At 48.1% G+C, this 15,646-nt stretch overlaps 1 long non-coding RNA gene and 1 pseudogene across 6 annotated transcripts in view; both read left to right on the forward strand.

Moving 5' to 3' along the window:
* Positions 1-718, forward strand: part of LOC127930334 (uncharacterized) — a 2,129-nt gene extending 1,411 nt beyond the window's left edge. For 4 of the 6 annotated variants that reach the window (XR_008138029.1, XR_008138034.1, XR_008138030.1 and 1 more), the window contains 2 exons: positions 1-222; positions 547-718. The exon at positions 1-222 is cut by the window's left edge and continues 136 nt beyond it. This is a non-coding gene — a long non-coding RNA (uncharacterized LOC127930334). Of the gene's footprint in view, positions 223-438; positions 491-546 lie in introns of those variants that run through there. The other 2 variants (XR_008138033.1, XR_008138032.1) reach the window with 2 other exon arrangements.
* LOC127930333 (RNA binding protein fox-1 homolog 1-like) overlaps positions 1-15,646 on the forward strand; it is a 119,734-nt pseudogene that overhangs the window by 66,063 nt on the left and 38,025 nt on the right.

Consider the following 15,646-nt stretch of genomic DNA (forward strand, 5'->3'; position numbering starts at 1 on the left):
TTAAAAGGGTTTTAGGGACACATTGATGTAGGAATGATATGACAGCATGCTGCTCTCTAGAACCCAACCAAGTTAAAAGGGTTTGGGGGACACATTGATGTAGGAATGATATGACAGCATGCTGCTCTCTAGAACCCAACCAAGTTAAAGGGTTTTAGGGACACATTGATGTAGGAATGATATGACAGCATGCTGCTCTCTAGAACCCAACCAAGTTAAAGGGTTTGGGGACACATTGATGTAGGAATGATATGACAGCATGCTGCTCTCTAGAACCCAACCAAGTTAAAAGGGTTTTGGGGACACATTGATGTAGGAATGATATGACAGCATGCTGCTCTCTAGAACCCAACCAAGTTAAAAGGGTTTTAGGGGGACACATTGATGTAGGAATGATATGACAGCATGCTGCTCTCTAGAACCCAACCAAGTTAAAAGGGTTTGGGGGACACATTGATGTAGGAATGATATGACAGCATGCTGCTCACATTGATGTAGGAATGATATGACAGCATGCTGCTTTCCAGAACCCAACCAAGTTAAAAGGGTTTGGGGGACACATTGATGTAGGAATGATATGACAGCATGCTGCTCTCTAGAACCCAACCAAGTTAAAGGGTTTTAGGGACACATTGATGTAGGAATGATATGACAGCATGCTGCTCTCTAGAACCCAACGTACTGTTGGGTTTTAATATGTGTCTGACTGCTGTTGGAAACGCTCTGATACAAGCCTGTCTGTGATAGGTCAACAATGCAACGGCACGGGTAATGACCAATAAGAAGACAGTCAATCCTTATGCAAATGGTAAGACTCACCGGGCCTCCGTGGGAGGGGTTTAAGACTCACTGGGCCTCTGTGGGAGGGGTTTAAGACTCACCGGGCCTCCGTGGGAGGGGTTTAAGACTCACCGGGCCTCTGTGGGAGGGGTTTAAGACTCACTGGGCCTCTGTGGGAGGGGTTTAAGACTCACTCTGGGCCTCACGGGCCTCTGGGGGAGGGGTTTAAGACTCACCGGGCCTCTGTGGGAGGGGTTTAAGACTCACCGGGCCTCTGTGGGAGGGGTTTAAGACTCACTGGGCCTCTGTGGGAGGGGTTTAAGACTCACCGGGCCTCTGTGGGAGGGGTTTAAGACTCACCGGGCCTCCGTGGGAGGGGTTTAAGACTCACCGGGCCTCTGTGGGAGGGGTTTCACCGGGCCTCTGTGGGGTTTAGACTCACCGGGCCTCTGTGGGAGGGGTTTAAGACTCACCGGGCCTCTGTGGGAGGGGGTTTAAGACTCACAGGGCCTCTGTGGGAGGGGTTTAAGACTCACTGGGCCTCTGTGGGAGGGTTTAAGACTCACCGGGCCTCTGTGGGAGGGGTTTAAGACTCACCGGGCCTCTGTGGGAGGGGTTTAAGACTCACCGGGCCTCTGTGGGAGGGGACTTTAAGGGGTTTAACTCACCGGGCCTCTGTGGGAGGGGGGTTTAAGACTCACTGGGCCTCTGTGGGAGGGGTTTAAGACTCACTGGGCCTCTGTGGGAGGGGTTTAAGACTCACCGGGCCTCCCGTGGGAGGGGTTTAAGACTCACTGGGCCTCTGTGGGAGGGGGTTTAAGACTCACCGGGCCTCTGTGGGAGGGGTTTAAGACTCACTGGGCCTCTGTGGGAGGGGCTTAAGACTCACCGGGCCTCTGTGGGAGGGGTTTAAGACTCACCGGGCCTCTGTGGGAGGGGTTTAAGACTCACCGGGCCTCTGTGGGAGGGGTTTAAGACTCACCGGGCCTCTGTGGGAGGGGTTTAAGACTCACTGGGCCTCTGTGGGAGGGGTTTAAGACTCACCTCTGTGGGCCTCCGTGGGAGGGGTTTAAGACTCACTGGGCCTCTGTGGGAGGGGTTTAAGACTCACCGGGCCTCCGTGGGAGGGGTTTAAGACTCACTGGGCCTCTGTGGGAGGGGTTTAAGACTCACTGGGCCTCTGTGGGAGGGGTTTAAGACTCACCGGGCCTCTGTGGGAGGGGTTTAAGACTCACTGGGCCTCTGTGGGAGGGGGTTTAAGACTGTGGGAGGGTTTAAACCCGGGCCTGGGCCTCTGTGGGAGGGGTTTAAGACTGTGGGAGGGTGTTTTGCCTTTATCTTCTAGAATATTTTCACTTCTATCCTGACAGCTCACTCCTTCGGTCGGCCTCTGTGGTCTCTGTCTCTCTCTCTCTCTCTCTCTCTCTCTCCAGGGTTTGAACCCAGACTCACCGGGTCCAGAGTTCTATGCAGGTAAGAGGAGAAGCCTAGGTGTTCCGAGTTTAAGACATCCACATCACATGATTCAGAGAACCTCCACATCACATGGGAACCACATCCACAACACATGGAGAACCACATTGATTCAGAGAACCACATCCACCACATGATTCAGAGAACCTCCACAACACATGATTCAGGAACCACATCCACAACACATGATTCAGAGAACCATTGATTCAGAGAACCACATCCACATCTGATTCAGGCCACATCCACAACACATGATTCAGAGAACCACATCCACATCACATGGAGAACCACATTGATTCAAGAACCACATCCACATCACATGATTCAGAGAACCTCCACAACACATGATGAGAACCACATCACATGATTCAGAGAACCACATCCACATCACATGATTCAGAGAACCATCCACAACACATGATTCAGAGAACCACATCCACATCACATGATTCAGCAGTACTCTGGGTGGTCAGGTCATTGGTGTACATTATACATTGGGTAATCCTGAAAGCTGATTGGATTAAAAATGCATTCCAACCAGTGTCTTTCCAAAATTACCACCGGATGTTAAAATGCCTTTATTCTGTTCCGTCTGGCCCAGCCAGGGTTTCCCTACAAAAGGCATCTAGACAATATCTCACATTTCTTTAAGACGAACATATAGTTTTCCAGCAGAGATTTATAAAAATCTTGTGTCTGTCTCTCTGACATTTACAACATTGTTTCAGTTTAAGATCTCCAGCTGTCGCATAGTAATGACCGTGTCTGAGACAGACGGGCAGGCAGCTTTCTGGTTCATAGGCACATGATTACTGCTACAACAACAGCTGTAGGATCAGCAGAGGCATTCGGGGCAGTTAGAGGGGCATTAATTAGACTTGTGTCTACCTGGTATCTGTTTGGAAGGGTTATGATAACTCACCTGTGAAAGGACCCAGGAACCTGGTCTCTGTGGGAGGGTCATTGAAGATTGTCTCATGGGCCTAGTGGTGAAAGGAGGGAACCCAGATGACCCATCTGTGAAAGGATCAGGAACCCAGATGGGGGTGGATCCCATCCTCCCTATATAGTGCTGTGAAAGGATCTGAACCCAGATGGGGTGGATCATCCTCCTTATAGTGCTGGGCCTTATAGTGCTGTGAAAGGACCCAGGAACCTGAACCAGGTTATAGGGTGGATCCTCTGTGGGAGGAGCTGGAACCCAGATGACTTGGGTTGATCCCATGCCTCCTGTGCTGTGAAAGGACCCAGGAACCCAGATGATTTGGGTGGATCCCATCCTCCTTATAGTGCTGTGAAAGGATCCAGGAACCCAGATGATTTGGGTGGATCCCATCCTCCTTATAGTGCTGTGAAAGATGATCCAGGAACCCAGATTATTTGGGTGGATCCCATCCTCCTTCTAAAATGTGTTTTGTTTCCAAAAGGTTTTGTTAATATTGTCAACAAAAAGTTACACCCAACGAGCTGCAATCATCACGTAGCCAGTTGTGAAGAGAAAGATCCCTGCTAAAGTGTTCAATGTCTCGATTCAGAGAGGACACAGGGGCAGATATGATGTGTCTTTTGTTAGTGTCTAGCAGAGAGTCAATCAGCTCTTTAAAATCCAGTTTCAACTGTTCAGAGCTGCCCTTCATAATGTAATTAACCCCCCCCGACGTTGACATTGACATCGTAGGCACTGCAGTCGCAGTCGAAGGTGCAGGAAGATCAGGCTCCAAGACGGTGAAACTATGTGCTGTTGGTATCCGCTCCTCTCGTTGGGAGGCCGTTGTCCTCGGCATCCCACGGCTCAGTGACATGCGGCCACCGTTGAATGTCTTGCTCCTCTCGCTGTGCTCCTTCGACGGCGCGTTCAGATGGGGGAGCTCCGAGCAACACCGGCTCAGTGACATGCGGCCACCGTTGAATGTCTTGCTCCTCTCGCTGTGCTCCTTCGACGCCACGTTCAGATGGGGGAGCTCCGAGCAACACCGACCAGTCGGATAACGACAAAACGACAAGGCGGAGATGCATCCAACGAGCGCAAACGCCCTCCAGCCACCCGCATAGAAAATGTAAACATTCCGCTCTGCGTTTTCACTAGTTTCTTACACCGGCTGGCGACCCGCGTGATCAAGGAAGCCACCTCAAGCCCATAATCCTCGGCAAGTAAACATTTTGCCGCGTTGTAACTCAGCGTGATCCGGTTTGTCCCAGAATAAAGCGTAGTGGATACAGGTCCTACACTAAGGCCAGAGCAACTCAATTTGAGCCCACCAAGGCCACACCTACCTGGGTTGAAATGCCCACCAAGGTCACACCAACCTGGGATGAAATGCCCACCAAGGTCACACCACCCTGGGATGAAATGCCCACCAAGGCCACACCAACCTGGGATGAAATGCCCACCAAGGCCACACCAACCTGGGATGAAATGCCCACCAAGGCCACACCAACCTGGGATGAAATGCCCACCAAGGCCACACCACCCTAGGTTGAAATGCCCACCAAGGCCACACCAACCTGGGATGAAATGCCCACCAAGGCCACACCAACCTGGGATGAAATGCCCACCAAGGCCACACCAACCTGGGATGAAATGCCCACCAAGGCCACACCAACCTGGGATGAAATGCCCACCAAGGCCACACCAACCTGGGATGAAATGCCCACCAAGGCCACACCACCCTAGGTTGAAATGCCCACCAAGGCCACACCTACCTGGGTTGAAATGCCCACCAAGGCCACACCAACCTGGGATGAAATGCCCACCAAGGCCACACCAACCTGGGATGAAATGCCCACCAAGGTCACACCAACCTGGGATGAAATGCCCACCAAGGCCACACCAACCTGGGATGAAATGCCCACCAAGGCCACACCAACCTGGGATGAAATGCCCACCAAGGCCACACCAACCTAGGATGAAATGCCCACCAAGGCCACACCACCCTAGGTTGAAATGCCCACCAAGGTCACACCAACCTGGGATGAAATGCCCACCAAGGCCACACCAACCTGGGTTAATTGAAACAATGCTTTAGTGCAGTACAGAATAATCAGAAGACAGTGGTAACAAATAGATATTAATAGAGTAGAGGGGTAGAAATACTCCTACACACACACGCACGCACGCACACACACACACACGCACGCACGCACGCACGCACGCACGCGCGTGCACACACACACACACACACGCCAAGCATTTTAAGACTCGGAGAGGATTTCTTCCTCTTTCTATGTCTTTTTCCATATATATCTCTTTGGCATGTGCGCGCGTGTGTGTGCGTGCGTGCGTGTGTGTGTGTGTGTGTGTGTGTGTGTGTGTGTGTGTGTGTGTGTGTGTGTGTGTGTGTGTGTGTGTGTGTGTGTGTGTGTGTGTGTGTGTGTGTGTGTGTGTGTGTGTGTGTGTGTGTGTGTGCGCATGCATGCGTGTTTACCTTGGCTGTACCATTCCTGACCTTCTGTCCTCTCCTGTCATTACCCTCTCTCTCATTATGGTGAAAAATATCATCCTGATTTATCATTATATGAACAAAGTCAGGAAGAAGGACATAGAGAGACAGAGAGAGAGAGAAAGAGAGAGATAAAGAGCGCGAGAGAGAGAGAGAGAAAGAGAGAGATAAATAGCGCGAGAGAGACAGAGAGAGAGACAGAGAGAGAGAGAAAGAGTGCGAGAGAGAGAGAGACATAGATAGACAGAGAGAGAGAGACATAGATAGACAGAGGGAGAGGCAGAGAGAGACAGAGAGACAGACAGAGAGAGAGAGAGACAGAGAGAGACCTAAATTGTCTTGTCAAGGGCGTCATGGGGCTGAACTATATTTTGTAAATTGAAATCAATATGTTTCATTTCTCCAGTCATTCTCCTAATTCAGTGAACATTCTTTTAATTACAAGATGCTCCGTATCGATTCACTTTGTCTCACCTTTCAAATCCCCCAAACACCATTACGCTTTGTGTGTCTGTGTGTCTGTATGTTCGTGCACCCATGTGTGTGTGTGTGTTGTGTGTGTGTGTGCGCGTGTGTGTGTGTTGCGTGTGTGTGATGTGTGTCAGTGTGTGTCAGTGTGTGTTGGGCCTACTTTAGGTTCTCCTGTCTCTCCCTTCTCTTCTGTGATTAATGAGGGCATCATGAATACGTGCTGATTGCTTCAGGACACTGGGAGTTGGGTCGGCTCACTAGACTGTTGTTGAGACGTGCTGATTGTGTCAGGACACTGGGAGTTGGGTCGGCTCACTACACTGTTGTTGAGACGTGCTGATTGTGTCAGGACACTGGGAGTTGGGTCGGCTCACTAGACTGTTGTTGAGACGTGCTGATTGCTTCAGGACACTGGGAGTTGGGTCGGCTCACTAGTCTGTTGTTGAGACGTGCTGATTGTGTCAGGACACTGGGAGTTGGGTCGGCTCACTAGACTGTTGTTGAGACGTGCTGATTGCTTCAGGACACTGGGAGTTGGGTCGGCTCACTAGTCTGTTGTTGAGACGTGCTGATTGTGTCAGGACACTGGGAGTTGGGTCGGCTCACTAGACTGTTGTTGAGACGTGCTGATTGCTTCAGGACACTGGGAGTTGGGTCGGCTCACTAGTCTGTTGTTTAGATGTGCTGATTGTGTCAGGACACTGGGAGTTGGGTCGGCTCACGAGACTGTTGTTGAGACGTGCTGATTGCTTCAGGACACTGGGAGTTGGGTCGGCTCACTAGACTGTTGTTGAGACGTGCTGATTGCTTCAGGACACTGGGAGTTGGGTCGGCTCACTAGTCTGTTGTTTAGATGTGCTGATTGTGTCAGGACACTGGGAGTTGGGTCGGCTCACTAGACTGTTGTTTAGATGTGCTGATTGTGTCAGGACACTGTTCTGAGGTGGTGGGGAGTTGGGTCGGCTCACTAGACTGTTGTTGAGACGTGCTGATTGCTTCAGGACACTGGGAGTTGGGTCGGCTCACTACATTACATTTACATTTAAGTCATTTAGCAGACGCTCTTATCCAGAGCGACTTACAAATTGGTGCATTCACCTTATGACATCCAGTGGAACAGCCACTTTACAATAGTGCATCTAAATCTTTTATTCCTTAAAGAGGTGAGGTTTCAGGTGTCTCCGGAAGGTGGTGATTGACTCCGCTGTCCTGGCGTCGTGAGGGAGTTTGTTCCACCATTGGGGGCCAGAGCAGCGAACAGTTTTGACTGGGATGAGCGGGAACTGTACTTCCTCAGTGGTAGGGAGGTGAGCAGGCCAGAGGTGGATGAACGCAGTGCCCTTGTTTGGGTGTAGGGCCTGATCAGAGCCTGGAGGTACTGAGGTGCCGTTCCCCTCACAGCTCCGTAGGCAAGCACCATGGTCTTGTAGCGGATGCGAGCTTCAACTGGAAGCCAGTGAAGAGAGCGGAGGAGCGGGGTGACGTGAGAGAACTTGGGAAGGTTGAACACCAGACGGGCTGCGGCGTTCTGGATGAGTTGTAGGGGTTTAATGGCACAGGCAGGGAGCCCAGCCAACAGCGAGTTGCAGTAATCCAGACGGGAGATGACAAGTGCCTGGATTAGGACCTGCGCCGCTTCCTGTGTGAGGCAGGGTCGTACTCTGCGGATGTTGTAGAGCATGAACCTACAGGAACGGGCCACCGCCTTGATGTTAGTTGAGAACGACAGGGTGTTGTCCAGGATCACGCCAAGGTTCTTAGCGCTCTGGGAGGAGGACACAATGGAGTTGTCAACCGTGATGGCGAGATCATGGAACGGGCAGTCCTTCCCCGGGAGGAAGAGCAGCTCCGTCTTGCCGAGGTTCAGCTTGAGGTGGTGATCCGTCATCCACACTGATATGTCTGCCAGACATGCAGAGATGCGATTCGCCACCTGGTCATCAGAAGGGGGAAACACTAGACTGTTGTTGAGACGTGCTGATTGCTTCAGGACACTGGGAGTTGGGTCGGCTCACTAGACTGTTGTTTAGATGTGCTTTAACTCTCCTGTCTGTAATCTATAACAACCCTCATCTCTTTACTCTCCTGTCTGTAATCTATAACAACCCTCATCTCTTTACTCTCCTGTCTGTAATCTATAACAACCCTCATCTCTTTACTCTCCTGTCTGTAATCTATAACAACCCTCATCTCTTTACTCTCCTGTCTGTAATCTATAACAACCCTCATCCCTGTCTAACTATAACTCATCCCTGTCTGTAATCTATAACAACCCTCATCCCTTTAATCTATAACAACCCTCATCCCTTTAACTCTCCTGTCTGTAATCTATAACAACCCTCATCCCTTTAACTCTCCTGTCTGTAATCTATAACAACCCTCATCCCTTTAACTCTCCTGTCTGTAATCTATAACAACCCTCATCTCTTTACTCTCCTGTCTGTAATCTATAACAACCCTCATCTCTTTACTCTCCTGTCTGTAATCTATAACAACCCTCATCCCTTTAACTCTCCTGTCTGTAATCTATAACAACCCTCATCCCTTTAACTCTCCTGTCTGTAATCTATAACAACCCTCATCCCTTTAACTCTCCTGTCTGTAATCTATAACAACCCTCATCCCTTTAACTCTCCTGTCTGTAATCTATAACAACCCTCATCTCTTTACTCTCCTGTCTGTAATCTATAACAACCCTCATCCCTTTACTCTCCTGTCTGTAATCTATAACAACCCTCATCCCTTTACTCTCCTGTCTGTAATCTATAACAACCCTCATCCCTTTACTCTCCTGTCTGTAATCTATAACAACCCTCATCTCTTTACTCTCCTGTCTGTAATCTATAACAACCCTCATCTCTTTACTCTCCTGTCTGTAATCTATAACAACCCTCATCTCTTTCACTCTCCTGTCTGTAATCTATAACAACCCTCATCTCTTTACTCTCCTGTCTGTAATCTATAACAACCCTCATCCCTTTAACTCTCCTGTCTGTAATCTATAACAACCCTCATCCCTTTAACTCTCCTGTCTGTAATCTATAACAACCCTCATCTCTTTACTCTCCTGTCTGTAATCTATAACAACCCTCATCCCTTTCACTCTCCTGTCTGTAATCTATAACAACCCTCATCTCTTTACTCTCCTGTCTGTAATCTATAACAACCCTCATCCCTTTACTCTCCTGTCTGTAATCTATAACAACCCTCATCCCTTTACTCTCCTGTCTGTAATCTATAACAACCCTCATCCCTTTACTCTCCTGTCTGTAATCTATAACAACCCTCATCCCTTTACTCTCCTGTCTGTAATCTATAACAACCCTCATCCCTTTACTCTCCTAGCTGTAATCTATAACAACCCTCATCTACCTGTAATCTATAACAACCCTCATCAACAACCCTCATCTACCTGTAATCTCCAACAACCCTCATCAACAACCCTCATCCACCTGTAATCTCCAACAACGATCATCAACAACCCTCATCTACCTGTAATCTCCAACAACCCTCATCAACAACCCTCATCTACCTGTAATCTCCAACAACCATCATCAACAACCCTCATCTACCTGTAATCTATAACAACCATCATCAACAACCCTCATCTACCTGTAATCTCCAACAACCCTCATCAACAACCTCATCTACCTGTAATCTCCAACAACCCTCATCTACCTGTAATCTCCAACAACCATCATCAACAACCCTCATCTACCTGTAATCTCCAACAACCCTCATCTACCTGTAATCTCCAACAACCATCATCAACAACCCTCATCTACCTGTAATCTCCAACAACCCTCATCAACAACCCTCATCTACCTGTAATCTCCAACAACCCTCATCAACAACCCTCATCTACCTGTAATCTATAACAACCCTCATCTACCTGTAATCTATAACAACCCTCATCTACCTGTAATCTATAACAACCCTCATCATGAGAAGCTATTATCTGATAGCATGCAACCCCCGGAATACCCAAAGGGGACGTAAACGGAATAATAGTGTAGCCGGTGCTACACAAAACGCAGAAATAAAATATAAAACATTCATTAGCTTTGACGAGCTTCTTTGTTGGCACTCCAATATGTCCCACAAACATCACAATTGGGTATTTTTTTCGATTAAATCCGTCCATGTATACCCAAAATGTCCATTTCTGAAGCCCGTCTGATCAGGAAAAAACAGCTTTCAAAAACACAACGTCATTTTTAAAAAAAAATTTAATTAAAAACATTACCTATAAACTTTGACAAAACACTTCAAACTACTTTTGTAATCCAACTTTAGGTGTTAGTAAACGTTAATAATCGATCAAATTGATCACGGGGCGATCTGTATTCGATAGCAGCAAGTCTTGAAATCATGGTCCATATTCTCCCTTTCATGACTTCCTCTGAGGGACCCGAAGACAGGAAGTGCCTATTCCTCATCCCACCAAGGATAAACTTCAACTCAAATGCCAGTACTGGGGACATTGTGTGGAAGCTGTAGGCATTGTAAACTGCACTCTATCTATTTTCCCTTGCCATAGACAATACAGAGACTGGCGGAGGGATATTTTTTTGTATTTTCCCTTGCCATAGACAATACAGAGACTGGCGGAGGGATATTTTTTTGTATTTTCCCTTGCCATAGACAATACAGAGACTGGCGGAGGGATATTTATTTGTATTTTCCCTTGCCATAGACAATACAGAGACTGGCGGAGGGATATTTTTTGTATTTTCCCTTGCCATAGACAATACAGAGACACAATACAGAGACTGGCGGAGGGATATTTTTGTATTTTCCTTGCCATAGACAATACAGAGACTGGCGGAGGGATATTTATTTGTATTTTCCCTTGCCATAGACAATACAGAGACTGGCGGAGGGATATTTATTTGTATTTTCCCTTGCCATAGACAATACAGAGACTGGCGGAGGGATATTTTTTGTATTTTCCCTTGCCATAGACAATACAGAGACTGGCGGAGGGATATTTTTGTATTTTCCCTTGCCACAGACAATACAGAGACTGGCGGAGGGATATTTATTTGTATTTTCCTTGCCATAGACAATACAGAGACTGGCGGAGGGATATTTATTTGTATTTTCCCTTGCCACAGACAATACAGAGACTGGCGGAGGGATATTTTTTTGTGTTTTTTGTGAACAGTTTTCCTGACATGATTGAACCAGTTTTAGAGACTTCAGAGTGTTTTCTATCCACACATACTAATCATATGCAAATACTATATTCCTGGCATGAGTAGCAGGATGTTGAAATTTTGCGCGATTTTTAACCAAAAGCTGCAAAAATTCACAGCCTCCTTAAAAGGTTTTAATTAATATCTATCCTACACACACACACACACACATGCACACACACTTCTCTGTCATGCAGACTGTGTCTTTCTCCATCTGATTTTCCTCTCTCTTTTCTGTATGGAGTGTTGAAAGGTTCCGACCACTTGGAGTGTTGAAAGGTTCTGACCACTTGGAGTATTGAAAGGTTCCAACCACTTGGAGTGTTGAAAGGTTCCGACCACTTGGAGTGTTGAAAGGTTCTGACCACTTGGAGTATTGAAAGGTTCTGACCACTTGGAGTGTTGAAAGGTTCCGACCACTTGGAGTGTTGAAAGGTTCCAACCACTTGGAGTGTTGAAAGGTTCTGACCACTTGGAGTGTTGAAAGGTTCCAACCACTTGGAGTGTTGAAAGGTTCCGACCACTTGGAGTGTTGAAAGGTTCCGACCACTTGGAGTGTTGAAAGGTTCCAACCACTTGGAGTGTTGAAAGGTTCTGACCACTTGGAGTGTTGAAAGGTTCCAACCACTTGGAGTGTTGAAAGGTTCTGACCACTTGGAGTGTTGAAAGGTTCCGACCACTTGGAGTGTTGAAAGGTTCTGACCACTTGGAGTGTTGAAAGGTTCTGACCACTTGGAGTGTTGAAAGGTTCTGACCACTTGGAGTGTTGAAAAAGCCTGGTTCTGACCACTTGGAGTGTTGAAAGGTTCAAACCACTTGGAGTGTTGAAAGGTTTACCTTGTGACTCTCCTGTCAATATACCTGGTGTCTTTAGGACAGCCTGGTGTCTTTAGGACAGCCTGGTCCAAAATCACACTCTAATCCTGTTAACTCACTGGTTGTGTCCCAAATTACTCCCTATTCCCTAGATAGTGCCCTATAAGCTGTAGTCAAAAGTAGTGCACTATGTAGGGAATGGGGAGAGTGTTTGTTTTGTGCAGTTTTAGTATTTTAATATTTGACTTGAATCGGTGTAATCTGAATTTACAATTCATCTTGTTGCAATGTTTTACACAGAACACTGAAGCATTTCTCTGTGAAATGATAATCTCTCTCTCTCTCTCTCACCCCTTCTCTCTCTCTCTCTCTCACCCCTTCTCTCTCTCTCTCTCTCTCTCTCTCTCTCTCTCTCTCTCTCTCTCTCTCCCTCTCTCTGTCTCTCTCTCTCCTTCTCTCACCCCTTCTCTCTATCGTACTCTCTCTCTCTCTCTCTCTCTCTCTCTCTCTCACCCCTTCTCTCTCTCTCTCTGTCTCTCTCTCTCTCTCTCTCTCTCTCTCTCTCTCCTCTCTCTCTGTCTCTCTCTCTCTCTTCTCTCACCCCTTCTCTCTATCGTACTCTCTCTCTCTCTCTCTCTCTCTCTCTCTCTGTCTCTCTCTCTCTCTCTCTCTCCCCCCCTCCAGTACCGGGCTTCCCTACTCAGCAGCCAGTGCTGCGGTGGCGGCCTACAGAGGGGCCCATCTAAGAGGTCGAGGGCGTACGGTCTACAACACATTCAGAGCAGCTGCACCCCCACCTCACATCCCCACATACGGAGGGTGAGTATCCCTCCCTTCTCTCTTTATCTTCTCTTTCTGTCTTTATTTGTGTATACCTCGCTCCTCTTGTTCCCTTTGTCTCTCTCTCTATCTTCCCTCTTTTCTCTCTTTCTTTCGCTCTCTCTATCATCCTCCTTTCTCCTTTCTCTCTTCCTCTCTCTTTCTTTCTCTCTCTCTCTCTAGTTCTTCTTCTCTCTTTCTCTCTGTTTCTCTCTCTAACTGTCTCTCTCTGTGTCTGTATATGATGTGAAATGGGGTTTTCGGGATAGAGGACAGAAGCAGTGCATGCTGATCTTACCCCACCAGAGAAAGCCACCCCATAGCATGGGACCGGGCCCAAAGACTCACCGACTCCTGTGAGATGACCGTCAGTCTGGGCTGGGGGGTTCTGGGGGTTGTAGTGTTTGGTATGGAGTTGCCTCCAGACACTGGTCTAAGGTCCATTGTGTACCCTCCTATTGGTTAGGGTTAGGATTGGGGGAAGGGGATCTGATCCTAGATCTGGGCTAAAGGGTAACTTCCACCCAGCGCTTATAGCTCTCTGCTGTCTTTGGATTTGGAGAGAGCCCAGCCTCCCCCTGCCCCATACACCCTCTCCCTCTTCCCCGTACCCTCTATACCCTCTCCCTCTTCCCTGCCCCCCCATCCCCTAGAGGATGACAGCTCTAACAGGGGGCCCTCCCCTCTTCCCTGCCCCCCCCCCATCACCTAGAGGATGACAGCTCTAACAGCCCCCCCCCCTCATCCCCTAGAGGATGATAGCTCTAACAGGGCCTCCCCCCTCATCCCCTAGAGGATGATAGCTCTAACAGGGCCTCCCCCCCTCATCCCCTAGAGGATGATAGCTCTAACAGGGCCCCCTCCCCCTCATCCCCTAGAGGATGATAGCTCTAACAGCCCCCTCATCCCCTAGAGGATGATAGCTCTAACAGCCCCCCTCATCCCCTAGAGGATGATAGCTCTAACAGCCCCCTCATCCCCTAGAGGATGATAGCTCTAACAGGGCCCCCCCCTCATCCCCTAGAGGATGATAGCTCTAACAGGGCCCCCCCCCCCTCATCCCCTAGAGGATGATAGCTCTAACAGACCCCCCCCCCCTCATCCCCTAGAGGATGATAGCTCTAACAGACCCCCCTCATCCCCTAGAGGATGATTGCTCTAACAGACCCCCCTCATCCCCTAGAGGATGATAGCTCTAACAGACCCCCTCATCCCCTAGAGGATGATTGCTCTAACAGACCCCCCCTCATCCCCTAGAGGATGATAGCTCTAACAGACCCCCTCATCCCCTAGAGGATGATTGCTCTAACAGACCCCCTCCCTCATCCCCTAGAGGATGATAGCTCTAACAGACCCCCCCTCATCCCATAGAGGATGATTGCTCTAACAGACCCCCCCCCATCCCCTCATCCCCTAGAGGATGATAGCTCTAACAGGCCCCTCCCCCCCCTCATCCCCTAGAGGATGATAGCTCTAACAGACCCCCCTCATCCCCTAGAAACCCCTAGAGGATGATAGCTCTAACAGGCCCCTCCCCCCTCATCCCCTAGAGGATGATAGCTCTAACAGACCCCCCCCCCTCATCCCCTAGAGGATGATTGCTCTAACAGGTGGAATATGATCAGGATTATAATTTTCCAGTCTTTTTTTTCTCTCTTCATAATTGGTGTCTGGTGTCTAAGGAGGCTGAAAGTTCATTTACTAAACTTAACAAATGAAACAACCCCCCTTTACTAAACTTAACAAATGAAACAACCCCCCCTTTACTAAACTTAACAAATGAAACAACCCCCCCTTTACTAAACTTAACAAATGAAACAACCCCCCCTTTACTAAACTTAACAAATGAAACAACCCCCCCTTTACTAAACTTAACAAATGAAACAACCCCCCCTTTACTAAACTTAACAAATGAAACAACCCCCCCTTTACTAAACTTAACAAATGAAACAACCCCCCCTTTACTAAACTTAACAAATGAAACAACCCCCTTTACTAAACAACCCCCCTTTACTAAACAAATGAAACAACCCCCCTTTACTAAACTTAACAAATGAAACAACCCCCTTTACTAAACTTAACAAATGAAACAACCCCTTTACTAAACTTAACAAATGAAACAACCCCCTTTACTAAACTTAACAAATGAAACAACCCCCTTTACTAAACTTAACAAACGAAACAACCCCCCAACCCCTATATGCCAGAAGTGCCGGCTGATTTTAGACACTCTAGCGGAGTCCTGACATAGAGATAGGTGACATAGACAGTGTTTCCATTAACTCTGAGCCACTCCCTTAATTGCTCTCATGAAAGCCCAATCTGGAGTCATTCATGCAGAGCTGGGGGTATTTCTATTACAAATGGCTGTCTGAGGGAGATGAGCGGACTGGAAATGAAATTATGCGACCAACTAGGGACAGAAAGACACAAATACACACACACACACATTACACATACCACACAACACACATACCACACAACACACACAACACACACAACACACATACCACACAACACACACAACACACAACACACACACACAAACACACATACACACACACACGACACACACAGACACACACCACACACACACACTACACACACAAGACACATATACAACAAACACACACACACACAACACACATA

The sequence above is a fragment of the Oncorhynchus keta genome, chromosome 5 (assembly GCF_023373465.1).
Source record: "Oncorhynchus keta strain PuntledgeMale-10-30-2019 chromosome 5, Oket_V2, whole genome shotgun sequence".
NCBI classification, from domain to species: domain Eukaryota; kingdom Metazoa; phylum Chordata; class Actinopteri; order Salmoniformes; family Salmonidae; genus Oncorhynchus; species Oncorhynchus keta.